At 43.0% G+C, this 17,337-nt stretch overlaps 1 long non-coding RNA gene across 1 annotated transcript; it reads right to left on the bottom strand.

Annotated features, from left to right (window-relative positions):
• Window positions 1-494: 494 nt before the first annotated feature.
• On the bottom strand, window positions 495-2,924 carry LOC103586001. The gene is made up of 3 exons (XR_550114.1): window positions 2,806-2,924; window positions 2,523-2,611; window positions 495-771 (listed from the first exon to the last, which is right to left on the bottom strand). It is a non-coding gene; the product is annotated as an uncharacterized LOC103586001 (long non-coding RNA).
• Between the last annotated feature and the right edge of the window lie 14,413 nt (window positions 2,925-17,337).

The raw sequence follows: 17,337 nt of genomic DNA, 5'->3' as shown, positions 1-17,337 counted from the left end.
TGTCTGCAGGATCATCATGTAAAACTTGTTTCTCACTCTGTACAAAAAAGTTTAAAAAACACTGTCCTAGAATTGACCTCCCACCAAATCTAGGATGTTCCTCTCTGGTGAACACACATTACTGCCATATAGTCATTTGACTCCTGTTTTTCAGGACTGCTGATGAGAACTCACTACCTCCCAGACTGCTGTGCAGCATCAGCTGCTAGAAACTGTCCTTTATCCTTTCTTTCATTAAGAGAAACTATGCAAACCAAGCCACTGTGTCTTTGTTTTTTATTTGCTTTTTATTTTGAAAATTTTAAAAATACAAAATACACAGAATAACACGTGATACCCCAAATTTTCAACTGTTAACATTTTCAAATTTTTTAAAAGGAAGATACCTTTATCCCCCCCTCTCCCCCCATTTCTCTCCTTACTTCTTCCTGGGAAGTATCGCATGTCTGTTGATATCCTTTTTCTCCAGTTTTAATACTTTTATATGTATCCGGGAACAACATAGGTATTATTTGGTTTTTGGCTTTGAGTTATATCGATATATAAACATATCACTTTGTGTCTTGTTTTCTTCACTGGAACTTGGGGCTTTGAGATCACAGGGGAAGCTCTCAATCCAAAGGATTTGTAGCCAGACTTTGAGAATGCCTATAGATTCTGCTTCAGGGGGCAATTTTCTATTTCTGCAGCTTGCAGGTGGCGAATCTGCTCGCCTGTGCAGGATGACACTTCCTTCCTATTCCCTGGAATGCCAAGGTTGCTCCCAGTAACCTGGGCAAGAAAGTAACAGATGAATTGCACTTGACATGTGCTCGAAGGGAACACTGAGCATCTTCCCCACATGGGGGTTTGCACAGTCCCGGTCCTAAAAGTAAGCCTCTCTTTGGGGAAATCTGTGCTCTGGCCCTGAGAGGCTTAAGACCAGTTCTGGCAAAAAATATGTAGATATAAAATGGGATAATATAAGTTTGAGTTTCTTTTACAGCACGAGCTGGGAGCGTTCCTACGATGCCAAGACACCACTGAGGAGTTTTCCATGCATTCTTTTATTCATGCAGTCAACATCTGTTGAGCACCTACAGTGTTGCTCTGAAGCAGTGTGGCAAGGTGGTGAAATGAATAGGACTTGGCACAGACACCTGAATTCTAGCCATGGCTGTGTGTCTTTGGGCAAGTTACTTACTTCTCTGAGCCTTAGTTCCCTTAACTCTATATGAAAAATAATCAAAGTGTCTACTTATAGGATCGCTTTAAGGATTAAATAAATTGATGCATGTAGAAAGTACAAACATCAGTTGTTTTGCTTTATTATTGCTTTTAACCATGCGCTGTGCTAGGCTATGGAGACACAGAGATGGATAGAACCCCCCTTCCCCCACCCACCACCCCTGGAAGACTTTATAATCTAGTGAGCTGCCTTTTGACCTTTCTCTCTTTTTCTTCCCCACTACTTCCTGAAATTAAAAAAAAAAATGTCGCAAGTACAAACTACCCCCATAGGCCATCAGAATGATGCTTGAATCTGGAGGGTGTGTGGGGAGTGGCAGGGCAACGTTTCACACCAAACTGGCTGACCATCATCTGGGGAGAGACGTGGATTGGCAGAGTTAGAGGAAAATAACAAATCAACAGCCTCTTCCCCAGGGGCTCAGGAATGTCCCTGAGCCTTCGCTCTGGTGAGCTCTGCGAGGAGGGCTATAAATAGCAGAAGCCGGCCAGGATTAAGACAGCCTTTCAATCACAAGTCTGAGAAGTTGTGATTTTCCTAGACAAACCCTATAGCTTCTGATGGGTGGGGGGTAGGGGGGAGACATGCAACTTTCTCATGCATTTGATTAGAACTTCGGCAAAGTTGAGAAAAATTTTCATATTCTCTAAACTCCTACTTGCTCCACCCTAACCTTGCCTAACTACTACTTGATTCCTTTTTGCAAAGGCTATTTTCAAAGATAGAATTGCTTAATGACTCTCAAACTTACCAAAAAGTCAATTCTCTTGGTTGCCTGTTTGTGTGATAACACATATGAGGGTATTTCCAAAAGCTCATGGAAAGATTTGCATTATCTTTTCTTTTTATCTTTTCACAAGTTTTTTGAAGTACCCTGGTATATTTAAAAAATGCTGTCCATTTTATTTTATTTTATTATTTTATTCTTTTTATGTTTAAGGGTTAATAGGGATTTATTATCTTTCAACTCCTTTGTAGCTTAGAATTTTTTCAAAATAAGAAGTTGGGGATAAAATCTAAAAAATAATGCTGGTTATCTCCAGATGGGGTGTTTTTAATTTTCTTCTTTATCTTTTTCTGTATTCTCCAAATATTTCTGTTATTAGAGAAAGTTGGTGTTTTATATAGAATAAAAAATGTGTCTATTCATGCAATTTCTTCCAACTGTGAGCAAGGCAGCAGAAAGTATGGGGCATGAAGCTTCAGAAGATCAGGGTTCCTGTCCAAGCTTTTACACTATGGGCTTGTTTCCTCATCAAAATGCAACCCACTGTAATTTGCATCTGCAGCTCACCTCAAAATCTACAGCAATACATTCGTCAAGGAGGGCAGGATAGAAACCAGTAGGCAGGGAGATGGTTAAACTTCAGTTAAAATTAATAGCTGCGAAAATAAAATGTATAAAATCAAGTCTTGTTTCAAGTTTTATATTTAATTTTACAACTTACTATTTGGAATAGATTAATGCCAGAATTTGCCTGTTATGAAGTATTTGTAAATAAAATAGGCCCAAATGTTTATGTCCGTGTTTTAAGTACAGAAACCAAATCCTTAAGAGTTTGGGGTGGGGGTCATACCTTCCCCCAAACTCCTAATCAAATCGGTGGCCCGGGACCAGGGTGCCAACGCCAGCTCCACTCAGCCTCCTCAGCAAGTCAGTTTCTGTCTGAGAATCCACGTGCAGAAGCAGCCTCCTCCCTGGGAAGGTACTGGAATCTTTTGAATGAAGCGCATAGATCACTTTTAGATGGGGCCCAGCACTGGACATGGGGGAGGGTGAAGACTCAAAAAGTTAGGATATTCTGATGTAAACAATCACAAAATCCCTGTTCCCACTGTTATTCTTTCCTTAAAACTTTTTCACTTTGGGGGGAAAAACTTTAAAAAATTATTACTAAAAAGCTGGAAAATAGTGGGGAGGAGGAATCACCCATAATGGCATGACCGAAATGCAACTATTTTAATGTTTCTGTATTCCCTTTCAGTTGTTTATCTATGTGCAAAAAGTTCGTGATCTATTTTTCTCCTAAACATTGCCATAGGTTAATACAGTCTTCAGAGTAATTATTTTAATGGGTACATAATATTTCATTGAGTGGGTGGATCATCATTTAACCATTTCCCTATTGATAGGCATTGAGATTGCTTCTACTTTTTCTCTATTATAAGTAAGTATACTGAAGATTATATATACATATATCCGGAAAGAACGTATACAGTCCTCACTCCATATCCATGGGTTCCACATCCTGGATTCAACCAACCATGGATTGAAAATATTCAGAAAAAAAGTTGCATCTGGACTGAACATGTACAGACTTTTTTTCTTGTCTTTATTTCCTAGATAATACAGTATAACAACTATTTACATAGCATTTACATTGTGTTACTATACATAATCTAGAGATGATTAAAAGTATACAGAAGGATGTGCATAGGTTATATGTAAATACTATGCCATTTCATATTGGGGAATTTTGGTATCCAAGGGAGGTCAAGGAACAAATCCCCCATGGATACCAAGGGACAACTGAATATGTGTATATACATATATACTTTTAAAATAAGATAGGAAGGGCCGAGCCCGTGGTGCACTCGGGAGAGTGCGGCGCTGGGAGCGGAGCAGCGCTCCTGCCGCGGGTTCGGATCCTATATAGGGATGGCCGGTGCGATGCGCTCACTGGCTGAGCGCGGTGCAGCCGGTCACAAAAAGGAGAAAAAAAAAATAATAAAATAAAATAAAATAGGAAAATTCCTAGCTTCCAGGAGTTATCCTTTAATGAGTTAGCTCTATGTGTGGATTTGTCACTCATGTAATCTTGACATGAGCCCTAAAAATAGGTATAACTATTATCCTTATTTTACAGCTAAAGCAGTGGAGAGAGAGGCTCAGAGAGTTTAAGGAACTCACCAAACGTTAAACAGCAGTGGAGCAATGATTCAAACCCCAGAGTCTGACTCCGGAGCCCTTTCCCCTTAACTGAGGCACTGTGCTGCTTCTCACTGTCCATTATGTCAAATTACATACTTAGTGCATGTGATGGGGAATGTGCACCTTACTCCCGTCTACACACACACACACACACGCATGCACACACACACACACATATGCATGCACGCACACACACACACACACACACACACACACACACACGGTGGCCCCCCGAATTTTCTTCCTAGGACCAGTTGTGACACAACTTTCAAATCAGCAGAATGCAAGGGAGGAAGTCAGGGTTTGTACTTTCAGTTTTGTTCAACCCTGTGAATAAGGAGCCCCATTTTCCCATCCTGGTCACGGAGTATTCCTGAATTGTCCCTGAGTGGAAGGGAGAGATTTATGGACTGAATCCTGGTCCAAGTCAGAGAGAAAAGTACCCTTTAGAAAGACATCTTCTGATGATTATTTTGGGAGACTTTCTGGTAATCCCCAGCAAATCTGCATGTTAATAGGAATCATTTACTCAAAGCAGGGGTCCAGGAAAATAGCTTTACATAATAAGAGTAGCTTGATTTGATTACTTCAGTTCAGTTCTTGCTATTGAATTAAAGGTAAAGCCAAGCTTTTGGAAGTTTTACAGACTGATAAACAAAATGAGAATAGTAAATTAAGACTAACTCTGGTTTCAACCTGCACATCTTTATTACTTCTAATGACCAGGGAGATGTAAACAGGATCGAGAAGTAAAAACCGTTGATAATCTCCTTAGCATTCTGGATGATGTATTGGTTTCTTTCCCACATTGAGAGCTCTAAGCCCGCCTAATATTAAGACTTCTTGGCAGCTCCTTCCTGAAGAAGGAATATGCCTTATGGCTCCCCAAAATGCTGATAGACATTTCCAGTTGCATTTGGCCATGTTAAGTCACAGCAGTACTTTTTTTTTATTCTACTAATTTTACCTTTACAGAAGAGTCACAAAAATAATTCAGCGAATTCCTGTATATCCTTCACTCAGCTTCCCCTCTGTTAACATCTTACATACCACACAGCATTTATCAAAATTAAGAAATTAACCTTGGCATGATACTATTAACTAAAGTACAGAACTTAGTCACGTTACCAGTTCTTCCACTAATGTCCTTTTCCGTTCCAGGATTCAATCCCAGATCTCACACTGCATTTAGCTATCACATCTCTATGGCCTTCTCCAGTCTGTGACAGCTCCTCAGTCTTTTGTATATATTATGGTAGTATATAAATCATATATACATCATCTTGCTAAACCTCTTCACACACTCTCTCTCTTTCTGATATCTGCTTTTGACTTGTACCAGGCCACCCATACCACATATCATGTATCAGTTTCCTCACTCAGAAATAAGGCATGCCAACCAGAAGGTGAGTCAGGCCCGTGGTATTGAACAAGTATTGCTGGCTGGCAATGCTCAATCTGTAACTGCCTTTAAGGGTCTGAGCTATGTGGCCCAGTCAGGACTTCCCAGCCAACCCATCCAGGGAGTTTAAAGTAAGAATTCAACTTCTGTGTGCTCTGTTCATGTTCAAATCTCACAGTGTGCCTAAGTCCTTGACTTTTGGTTTCAATAAACTTTGCTGAGTTTGAATAAATAAAAACTAGTTTTTCTTTTGAAAATATAAGAAGATAGATCCGATGCCCCAAGAAGGGGTAGCTAATAACAAGAGAGGGCACTGTAAAATAGAAAAAAAGAAAAAGAAAAACTATTCCATAGAACAGAAGTCAGGGCTATTCACACGTGCACAATATGTTTAAAATTCTAAGAAAAGGACACCAGAAAAAGTTGAATCTGTGTTTATAAACTCTGTTTAAGAAGGCAGGGACATGCACACATTTTTAAAAAAAAAAAGGTTTTTGCCTAAAATTGCTAGTTTTAAAACAAATTTTGATACCATATTAAATAAGTATAATTTAGAAATGAAATTAATGTGAAGCTCCTTTTGCTTCATTATGCCAGATACAATATATTATTTGGGGTTTCCTAAAAAGTTCATGCAAAGAGTCCTCCTGACGAAATGAGAGTGGGCCACCCTACCTAGTGGAGCATATATTTGTGTTTTCTGCAGATGGGCTAGCTGGGAGTGCACTGTTGGAAGAGGCTCCCAGTATTATCTTGCCCCACCCCTGTACATATCCGCACCCCCACTTTGCAGATACCCACACAAACATCTCCACAGCAGCTGGTGGGCTGGACCCAATCAGCCAGTGTGGGGTGAACAGAATGCATGATTGATGGGAGAACCCCTTGGAGAACAGACTCTGAGTCCAGGAGCCAAATGGTTCCTTGCACAGAGCCAAAAGGATAAGGGTGGGCAATCAGTTTGGGGGCAAGAAGCAATTCCACCAACATGCGACACCCTTTCTTTGTCTGCACAACCCTGGTATTGTCTGTGATATAATGCTGTTCAGTGTCCACTGCTGCTACACACAAGGCCCAGTCCTGTCTTCTGTGAACAACTCAAATATTAATTTTGACAGCAGTGGGTGTTACTCACACACAGACTCTGAACAGATTCCCCATTTGACGTGCAGAGGAAGGAAGAAAGAATGTTTTTATTTATTTATTTTATTTGGTGGCTGGTTCTTCTTGCTCTCCAAGAAAGCTTGTTTGGGAATATTGAAAACCAAAACCCACAGCCCCTTTGCTGGGTTAATAGCATGGTCCAAGGAGTAATATGTGTCAGGCTTTCAAGATGTCATGGACTGGGTGGAGAAGGAGCAGGACTGGTGGGGGTGGCTTTTCCCCCACATCACCTGGGTTTATGGCCCTTCAATATCAAGGTGAGATATTTTTACGTGTAGGTCATTCCCATTTTATTCTGATTGAAGTCTCTATTAAAATAATTATTTCACTTAAAATTAGTAAGCCAAGTTACTTGACAAGGTATAAAATTAAGAAAAGATAAACAGAGAGATGAATGAATGACGTAACGGAATTGCTCAAGTGCTTTAGAAGTTCTCCTCTGAGTTAAAACTATCCTTTCTTGTTAAAGAAAAGTTAAAACATAAAATATGCCCATTTTCAATTTAAAGAAATTTTGCCCCTATTTCTGCTATCCTCTATGACAACTGCTTTTATTTCTTTGTCATAAGGACTCATCTCTTTGGATTTTTATTTACATATCTAATGTTTTAACATTGTTTTGACAGTTCTGTACATAGGATGTTGTGTTTTCCCACAGTCCTAATTACTTGTTATCTTTATCATTTTTAGTAAATAGGTAATATTCCATTACACCAATATTACAGAATTTGTTTAGCCCATTGCGAAACCTTCAGGTTATTTTCAGCTTTCCGCTATCATAAATAACACTGCTATAAATATATCAATGCATACACCATTTCTTCTTTTAAGTTACTTCCTTGAAATAAATTCCAAAGAATGAGATTACAGGGTCAAAGAGTAAAAACATTTAAATGACCTTTAACCTGCATGGATTTCCAAATGCCCTCAAAAGTCATTGTACCAGTTTTCAAAGAGTGATATATCGGCTTTCCCCGTGGTCTCATCAACTTTGAGTTGTAGGGTTTCTCTGTATTTTTAGTTCTTCAATCTCAATTGGTTGAGATTAAATAATATGCCATGGGAGTATTATTATAAGTAGTTATATAATTCTCTGATTACTTAATAATGCTTAGGACATAAAAGAAAGGAAAATAAAACAGAAAAAACCAGCCGAATGAAACACTTTCTCAGTAGTGCTAAATGCCTTTGTATATTGAATATCCGTGAGCATGTGAAGCTTCCATTCTGAGAACAAAGAAACTGATTCTGAAACAACTAGAGTAACATTGGCACACCAGAGTCAGATAACTTAGTTTTCATTTTATATATGCATTCATACACTTACAAAGTTCTAAACTGCTAAAAGATTGAGGCTAAGGGAAACGAATGCTCATTTACATTGTCAATACCTAAAATACTGATTTTGAGTAGGAAAGATTTTACTCTCTGTGACCTCTTGCGAAGACGTCCAATTATTTCACAGTTGTTTTTCTGTTTTTCTCCTACATCTCAAGCTATCTTGAATAGGGAAAGAGAAGATAAAGGAGTGAAAGTAAGATAACAGGGGCAAGAGTTTCTCATTCCTTTTATAAATTTTGCATCCAGCCTGGCTCCGCTTTCTGGAAATACTATGCAAACACAGAAATGGGTAGGTTGTCCGTCAATGCACTTTGCAGATGGCATGGTTAATTGAAAAATCTCTGAATATCTAATCCCTCGTGAACAGCCCAGCTCAAATATTGTTCCTTCTTACAAATATGCCTTAGAATTTCCATAACCCAGTGGCTAATACAGAGTAGACATCTGTTTGGGTCCACGGAATGGATGACTGAGACAAATGTGCAAGTTGATGGACCACTTGGACCATGAGGTGAAGGGTCTAAAGAAAATGTCTCAGTGTCATGGAAACATACCCATATTGCTGGGAAATTAAGTCCGATGCTTCAGCTGAATGGGCCTCCCTTCTCTCGTCAGCCCCATCTCACAGGGAGAGTGCTCGTGGTGTTTGTAGTTATGAGAGTCAGAAACAAGAGCATGTAGATTCATATTTCAAGGCCTCGTACTGACAATGGAAAAGTACAAACCAGGAAGTACAAATGTTAACTCAGATTTAACCTCCCTCCCATCACCGACAAGGAAGGGAAGGAAAAGAGCTGGGAAATGAGCCCAGGGCCATAACAAAGGAAGGCTGGGGCGTTTTTATTTACCTTTGAATCTGAGGGGGTACCAGCATGACTGGACCGGGACACTGCTGGCTTCTTCCTGGCTGTGAATAGCCATAGCCTTGCTTGCTGCTGGACGGTGCCACTGATGGTGACAAGGCTGGGACTAAGCCCACGTCCTTCAGCCCTATGGGGAAGCTGCTTCTTTCTAGGCTCACCAGGGCTGGGTTAGTGGAAAGGTGGAAAGGTCAAGTAACTGGGATGGGTGAACTAGAGAAAGGCACAGCAGCGTGCCAGAGGGCAGCCTGCATTTAGAGTGAGGGATTGTGTTGCAGAGGGGTCTGCACGCTGGTAAATGGCTTGCTCAGCTCCAAAGAGAGAATCCACCAGTGTCAGCGGCCAGTTCAGAACATGGCACCTCACTGATTTCCACTCTCTCTCTCTCCCTCCTCTCTTGCTGCCCCCAAACTTTTTCATTCTCAACCCTCTTCTACCCCCATTACCCTGAATAGTAAACAAAGTCCAGGGAAAGTACAGAAGCAGCCTAGCCTACAGAGACAGCCACCTTGACAACTAAGACTGAGTTTCCTGTGGTCCTTCCCCAAGTCATGCTGGAACATACGTGAATCTGATGCACACTCAGGCTGGGAAGTCACCTAGCTGCAAAGCGATGGCCTTGGGTAGGGGGAAGGCAGAAGGGGACAGCTTCCTGCTCACTCTCCAGCAGCACTGTCCGCCCCCTGTCCCCACAGAGAGCGCTCTGCATACCCATGTGCCTCTCAGCTACCACACACTGCTTCTGTGCGGTATCCTCTGCTCATGAGTGTATTCCGGCAGACCCGGGCTCACATTCCAACTCCGGTTTCCTAACAGATATGTGACATTGAACAAGCCACTCGACCTCTCTGAGATCTTTGTTTCCTTGTCCATAATATGCTGATACAAGATTCTACTTCATTCAGTTTTTATGTGGCTTATATGGGCTTCACAAAATGCTTGGCCCAAGCTATTCACTGGGCAATTCCTGGCCTTGAGGCAGTACCTAACAGATACTCCTTAGCTACCTAATGGTTCCCAGGCACATGGTGAGCATGGGGTTAAGGGTGGACAGAGTCAATGGGCACATTGGGGATGAGGAATTTCCTTTCTGGATCTCAGTGACAGCAGGTTGTTTCTCCCCGTTACTGACACTTCATACTGAAACCTTTTCCTGTCTCACTCCAGAGCAGGGCGTGGAAGTCCACACTTTCTTGTGTAAGCCAGCTCATGCGGGGGGTTACCTACTATCACTCACTTGTTCTCTTGCTCTCTCCACACATGTTTACCGAGACCCATGTTGTGCTGCTGACTCTCATTGCTGCTGCAGGCACCCGTGTGGGAATAAGACCCAGTCCATGTTCTGCAGCAACTTATTGTCGCTGGAACCATAGTAAAGACCATGCAATGTAGGTTAAAAGTGTCCTAATAAGGTCCAGGGATTTCTCCCTGGAGATCATCAGGGAAAGCTCCTTGGAGGAGGTGCACAGTCAAGGTGATCAGCACCCAGCTGTACAGGTATTGACAGTGACCAAGTAAGCTGCAGAGGCAGCTTTATCGTGAAGCTCACAGAGCTCATTTGCACAGTCCTTTCCAACACTCCCTACCAATATGTTCCATGGTCATGTGTTTCATAAAATTTGCACCTGTTAGATGCTTTAGCCATAATCCATTAAGACTGCTGCCTCGTCCCTTTGCACTCTGACTTCCTCTCCCACTTCCCCTGTGGCCGTGGGTGTTGCAATGGCTGAGAGCATTTTTGGGAGTGGCTAAGGGGCAGCTGAATTGGGGGAGGTGGGTGTTTAGTTGTGTGGGATTTATTGGAGCACTGTGCAGTCACTTCTCCATAGTTAAGTTACTGCTAGTCACCCGAGTATAGAAACGGCTTCCAGGAATACCCCCACTGCCCACAGTGCGCAGTCCTCAGCATGGGGACAGGGGGGTGCAGGGTCAGGAATCATACCACAAGGTAGACAGGTGCTTTGGTGCCCAGTATCAGAAGTAGGTGGGTGGTGGAGGAGAAACTAGCTGTGTAAAGTATCGGGTGAGAAGCTTGTCTGTGAAAAAGTATCACAGAGATGTGTCCAGCAGTTCATTTCAACACACGTGCATGCACGCATGCACACACACGATATTTCTGAATTTTGTGATGTTTATGGTATTTGCCAGCTTATAACTTTTGTAGTTTGTTGTGATTTATTTTCTCATTTTAAGTAGATGTTCATGTTGACACCTAATTTTGTACTCATACCTTTACGATCTTCTACTTAACTGTAGAAGTGGACTTGCTCAGTTTATGGTCATCACTTATCCCAAAGTGTTGTCACGTAGCCACATCCCTGGGCTGTGGGATCCTGTCTGGGGCCTCCTGGCAGGAGACATTTCCAGAACCCCTCTTCCCAAGGGGCAGCAGCTGCCCAATTCCTCGGGGATGCCTGAGCCCTAGAGCATCAAAGGGTACCTGGTGGCCAGAGCCTGCCCAGTGGCCTTCCTTCCTGGCCAACAGCTGCCTGTGTGCAGCCCCTCTCCCAAGAATCTGTGTGGCCATTCATCACAGGCCTCCTCTTGGAAAGGCAAAGAAGGTTGCATTATACTAGGTAAAGCTTATCATTTGCATCTGCCAAGATCCCTGCACCTCCCCTCCCTTCCTGCCCCTCAGCCCCCAGCAAATTCCCTCCCCCTCCTTTGACCCTCTCTTGTGGGTTTTCAATAGTGTGTGCTTTTTTTCTTTTTCCCCTTCTTTCTGGTCAAGGCAGGGTTGTCTCTCTGGGTGGAAAAAGGCAGTGTGTTTGTGAAGTGCAGCTGCATTTCAAAGGTACTTTGTTGGCCAGTTATGAATTTGCCTTTGCTAATGTGGGGAAACAGGGAGATTCTTTGGCTTTTTTCTCCCCCCAAACTGAAATTGATGTTATTTCTCTGCCAGTGGTACCCAAGGAAATGTTTTGTTCCATTTCCTCCCCTTTCAGGCTGAGCCCTATTTATGTGGGGAGCTGGGGCACTGCCATCAGGAATCATTGTCATCACCACCAGCATCCGAGGCTGGCCAAATTCAGCAGCTGTGGGTTCATGCCTACCCTCACCAAGGTTTATTTCCTTGACAACATGTTCTTGTTTGGACCCACTTTCTTAGTCTTTCTCTCATTGTGCCCCCGCCCCTGCCCTTCCAGAAATCGCCCTTATAGTTTTGTGGAGCTTAAAATTAAAACAGGAAAAGTGTGTGCACGTGTGTGCATGTGTGTGTGTTGGAGGCAATGGACAGGGGATTGGAGTTGGAAAGAAGATAAAGACCCTGGGAGCTGGAGAAAGGGAACGGGGGCCAGAGCCTAGGGTAAAGGGTGGGAAGTTTCACCATAAATAATGGGATCAAATTAGTTGTTATTTTGATGGTCCCCACTCTTGTCCACCCCAAGCTAGGCAAGACTCGCCCTCGGCCTTACCCACCCAAGCATTTAAAATGGAATACCTAGGTGGCCCAGTGGGACCCCTGACCCCTATATCCTGTTCCTTTCTCCCTGCTTTGCTCCTTTTCCCCTTGATAAAAGGAGAGAGTGAGAGATAATTAACAAAAAACATGGCCCCAGGACAATGAAACAACTGGCCTTGGCCGGCAAGAAATGTATCCTGGTTTTCTAGGTGAACTTTCTCCCATCAATCTTTCCTTTAACCTCCGTGTTAGTGGAGGCAATAGGAACACCCCTCCCCTCCCCTGAGCAAATGCTTTCTTTTGACTGCAAACAAAAAGGGGGCTCGGCGAGGACCGAGGTGAAATCTGGGTGGTATGGGCGCCGCACAATGAAGCCGCTGTTCCCTGGCCCTGCTTGTGTTTTACAACAGGGGAGGGGCGGGCGTGAACGGTCTGGTGGTGGAAACAATCCTCCTGATTCAGGCCTAAAAACGCATCTTCTGTTCCACATGGAGCTGGACAGAAAGGGGGAAAGTGACAAAGAACGCGGGATGGGGAGATGGCAAACAAAATGTGTTTGGCTCAAAATCTCTCATATCCTAACATATCTGAGAAAGGAAATCTGTCGACAGAGGTTTCCGTGGGGAGTCCTCGGCCACATCTGAATAGCTTTATGTGAACTCTGATTTATGGATGAAGCTTAAGCGAAAGGCTTGGGGGGCTCTTTGTCTTCGAGATAAAGTACAATAGGCCACAAGGGCCAAGATCTCTTGGGACGCTCTCGGGTCCTGCCTTTCTCTTGCCCTCTCCTCCCTGCAAATGCCAGCAGCAGTGAAAAATGATTGGTGGTGTGCCTGGGAGGGCTGGTGACAAGGCCGGGCCACTTGAGGTCTCCTTAAGAGGGTATTATGGTCAGGGAAAATATTTGTGCTGTGAAGATGGCACGCTCCACTTTGTTAATGGCTCTCATCTGCCACAGATAATCGCCCCCCTGCTTGGCTGTCAGGGGTGCAGCCGTGGCCAATTCACGGCGCCCTCAGAGAAAGCACCCTTTCTGCGGCAACCAAGATGGGGACATTGTGTTCACCTACTTGAGCAGAGGGGAAGGTGACCAGGAGGGCAGCCGGCATTGTAAATTTCCATTAAAACAAAAACAGACAGTGTCTTCTCTGCCCCGGGACTCCACCAATAAATTATGGCTGGACCATGGAGGAGAGCCCAGAAGCTACTGGGTGCTGCAGGTTCCTCCCCCAAACCCCACAACCAAGAGGCCTCTGGGTCTGGGAACAGGGCTGCTGGGGAAGCAGGATTCTTGAGTGGATGTCTGGCTGCCACGCAGGCTGCTGGGGTGCCCAACAGGTTCCCCGCTTTGTCTTCAGGGAGAGGCAAGAGGGAGACCCTAACAGCTGCCGGGGGACTTAAGCCGGGTCCCTTGTGGCTTAACACCCACCTCTGCCTGTGCTTCTGCATCTGGCAGCCTCCAGCCTTAAACATCATCAAAGACAAAAGCGAAGAGGAGAGACTGGAGGGGGGGGGGGGAGAGAGAGAAAGGAAAGGAAGAGAAAGGGAAGGAAGGAAGGGAGGGAGAAAGGAAAGAAAAAAGTAAAGAGAGGGGAAAAGGAGGGAAGCAAGGGAGAGAGACAGGCAGGGAGGGAGAGGACCGTCAATCATAGCTAAGAATGAAGCGAGGGTAATTTGACTAAAAATGAAGAAGTGAGCTTTATATATAACACAGTAACACCAAATCAGTGCTGGCCACCAGCCAGGAATGACATTGCCTCGTACACATCAGGCACCTCTTAACCTGACAAATTATGTTATTTACCTAAGTTAATTATCCAAGTAAAGAATACTTTTTCCACCCTTTTCAAGCAATGAATTTTCAAAAATATCAATCACTCTTCTTCCAATGTATCACATAGATCTGTGGTTTTAAACAGAAGATATTAATTTTTTAAAATTTCTATTCATTATTAGAATATTCATTTTTACACATTGTGATATTCCCTTATGCCCTGTGCCCGACCTATCACTTCCCAAACCCCCTCCCTCCCTCCCTCCCCTCTCTAGTATCCCTAGGATTGTTTTCTCCTTCTGAAAGTTCAATGTATTGTCGTGGTCTTTTCTTTATTTCTTCCCTTCATTCCTTCCTTCTTCCCCCCTCCTTCCCTCCCTCTTTTCTTCCCTTCCTTCTTAGCAGCCAGTTATGAGTGAGAACATGTGGTGTTTCTGTTTCTTTGTCTGGCTTATTTCACTTAACATAATTTTCTCCAGACTCATCCATGTTGCTGCAAATGGCAGAATTTCATTCTTTTTTATGGCTAAGTAGTATTCTACTGTATATATATATGCCACATTTTCTTTATCCAGTCATCCATCGATGGCCACTTAGGCTGGTTCCATATTTTGGCTACTGTAAATGGATGTATACCCAGCAGTGGGATTGCTGGATCATATGGTAGCTCTATCTGAAGTTGTTTGAGAAACCTCCATACTGTTTTCCATAATAGCTGTGCTAATTAATTTACAGTCTCACCAACAATGTAGAAGAGTTCCCCTTTCCCCACATCCTTGGCAAGAAGATATGAAACTTAACTGAACATTTTTTACTGACTCAGGGTCAAGCAAAAACAGAATGTGCCAAAGTGCTCTGGAGACCTGAAGGCTCAGTACAACGTGGCTGTTCTTCCACGCAGTGGCTGAGCCCTCGCACTTCATGACCCAGCCATGACAGTGCAGGAGGTTTGGTGCCTGCGTTTTATGGCTTTTCTGGGTCCTTCAGCTGTCACTCTGGCTTGCAGGCACCCTGCCTTCACTTTAAGCTGCTGATTCTACTGGCTTGTGAGACCGATCACCAAGCCTGTGAACAAGGTGCCACAAGGAGCAAGTGTCAAAACTCTTCGGCTTTGTGACCCTGGGCAAATTATTTAACTTCTGTGTGCCTCAGTTTCCTCATCCATAAAATGGAAATGGAAACAGTACTTACTTCAGGGCATTATTGAGAAGATAAATAAAACAATACATATCAAGAGCTCAGAGCAGGGACTGGAACATAGAAAACATGCAATAAATATTATTTATTATTAAAATGATAACTTAATATCATTAGAAACCAAAGATTTTTCCTGTGAGTGACAGGCATAAATTTCAGGGCTTGCATTTTGTACAATTGGAAGATGCTTAATTTCTGTTTGCTTATTTTCAGTTTTCTGGCTTGATTCTATATCATAGGTGGCTAGGTAGTGAGCTACAGAGAACTGAGGAGTCACTTTATTATGAAGCCAGTTCAGGAGGAAGTTGAGATTTGGCTGAGAAAAGTCAAGAGGTCGAGCCTCAACAGCTTGAGGACTGGACTAGCCTTATCAGCTGGGCATATGTTCTTAAGTGCACAAGGAGAAGACTTATCAGGGCAACGAGCTAGGGAGGAGGTGGGAATGCAAAGAAAGGAGCTGGGCAAAGAGGTCAGGTTCAGCAACAGTGCACAGAAGGGGCCCTGGGTCTCTAAAAGACAAGCTCAATATAATTCTCAGATTCTGTGTTTCAAAGACAAGGTCATCATGATGTGTGCTTTTTGTAACTCACTCCTGCCTGTTCATGACACACACTTGGTTTTTTGCTCTTTTTATTCATATCTCTTCATCTAACCCTCCCTTTCTTAGTTCAGGCTGCTATAACAAATACCATAAACAGAGTGGCTTATGAACAGCAGGTACTTATTTCTCACAGTTCTGGAAGCTGGAAGTCTGTACCAGCAGATCAGGTTCTGGTGAGGGTCCTCTTCCAGGCTGCAGACCGTCGACTTCTGCTTGTGTCTTCACATGGTCTTCACACACTTCTGCATGTGTCTTCCTCAGAGATAAGGGCATGGAGGTTATATGGGGCAGTTACAAGATAGTTGAATAGGAATCAAAAGACATGAATTTGAATCCTGGAGCCTCCATTTTTGGTTCTCTGATCTAAGCCTCAGTGTCCTCATCTGTAGATTAAGGATAATAATGTGCACCTCACAGAGTTGCTATGAGAATCAAGCAACTCTGCCATCTATTGTAAGCCTCCTATGAGTCAAGTGATTTACTTATATGAACTCTAATAACAGAACAACCTATAAGGTTGGTTTTACCATCAACTTTTTTGGCACAGTTGACTCTTGTAGAGAGCACTAGCATTTATAAAGCAAATGTATTTCGCAGAGCCTATTTTCTAGGGCCCTGTAGTCTCAGGTTTAGCCTAACCTTTTGAAATTACATTTAGAAATGTTAACCTTGCAAAAGACAGGAAACTTGCCTCAGGCTAAAGTCTTTGTAACACAGCAAGGTTGCTGGCTCAATGACAAGTTACTTGATTGATATGTAAGATACTGGGGAAATTGCGGTTGGGAAAAACAGTGTTTGCTAAGATCAAGCTTTTGTTGGTGGATCGACTCAACCTTCTGCAAATTGCATTATGGAATGCCACTTTGCTTTTTTCACTGTTACCAGCCTCTATTGTTAAACTATAATTGGCCATAACCCCACCTATGTTCTTTTTCTGTAACTTCCTGGCCTGGAGAATAAATGTGGGGAGAATCCCAGTTTGTGGTTAATTTCCCAAGGAAGGAATGCTTTTCTCTTGAGGGTTCCAGGAGATTAACCCCTTTGGGGTCTCTCACTGCTCAGAAGAAATGGGCTTTGAGTAATCCTTTGCATTTCAGTCACCCAGGGGAAGAGAGCTGATAAATCCATGTGAGGCAAAGCAACAAATCTCTCCCTGAAGAATATGTTGTGTTTTTGAAGAGGATAGAACTACATTCTAGAGTGTCATTTGGAAGATGGCTTCTCTGGGAAACTCAATCACATTCTTCCTATGCTCTGAAGTTTTTCTCTGACTGCCTATGATTACAATTTGATGCTACCGATTAGGAATAACATAGGAGATGGTTTAATCCATACACTATGTGTCATAGCAGTTACTACAGTGGAGTCAGATAAAGTATTTTTCACAAAAAAACAAGAAAACTAACAGTCAAGATACATTTGACATTGGAAACCT

This window comes from Galeopterus variegatus, unplaced genomic scaffold (genome assembly GCF_000696425.1).
Source record: "Galeopterus variegatus unplaced genomic scaffold, G_variegatus-3.0.2 Scaffold294, whole genome shotgun sequence".
Taxonomy (NCBI): Eukaryota; Metazoa; Chordata; class Mammalia; order Dermoptera; family Cynocephalidae; genus Galeopterus; species Galeopterus variegatus.
Note: the sequence above shows the minus strand (reverse complement) of the source record. Positions and strands in the feature narration are given on the sequence as shown.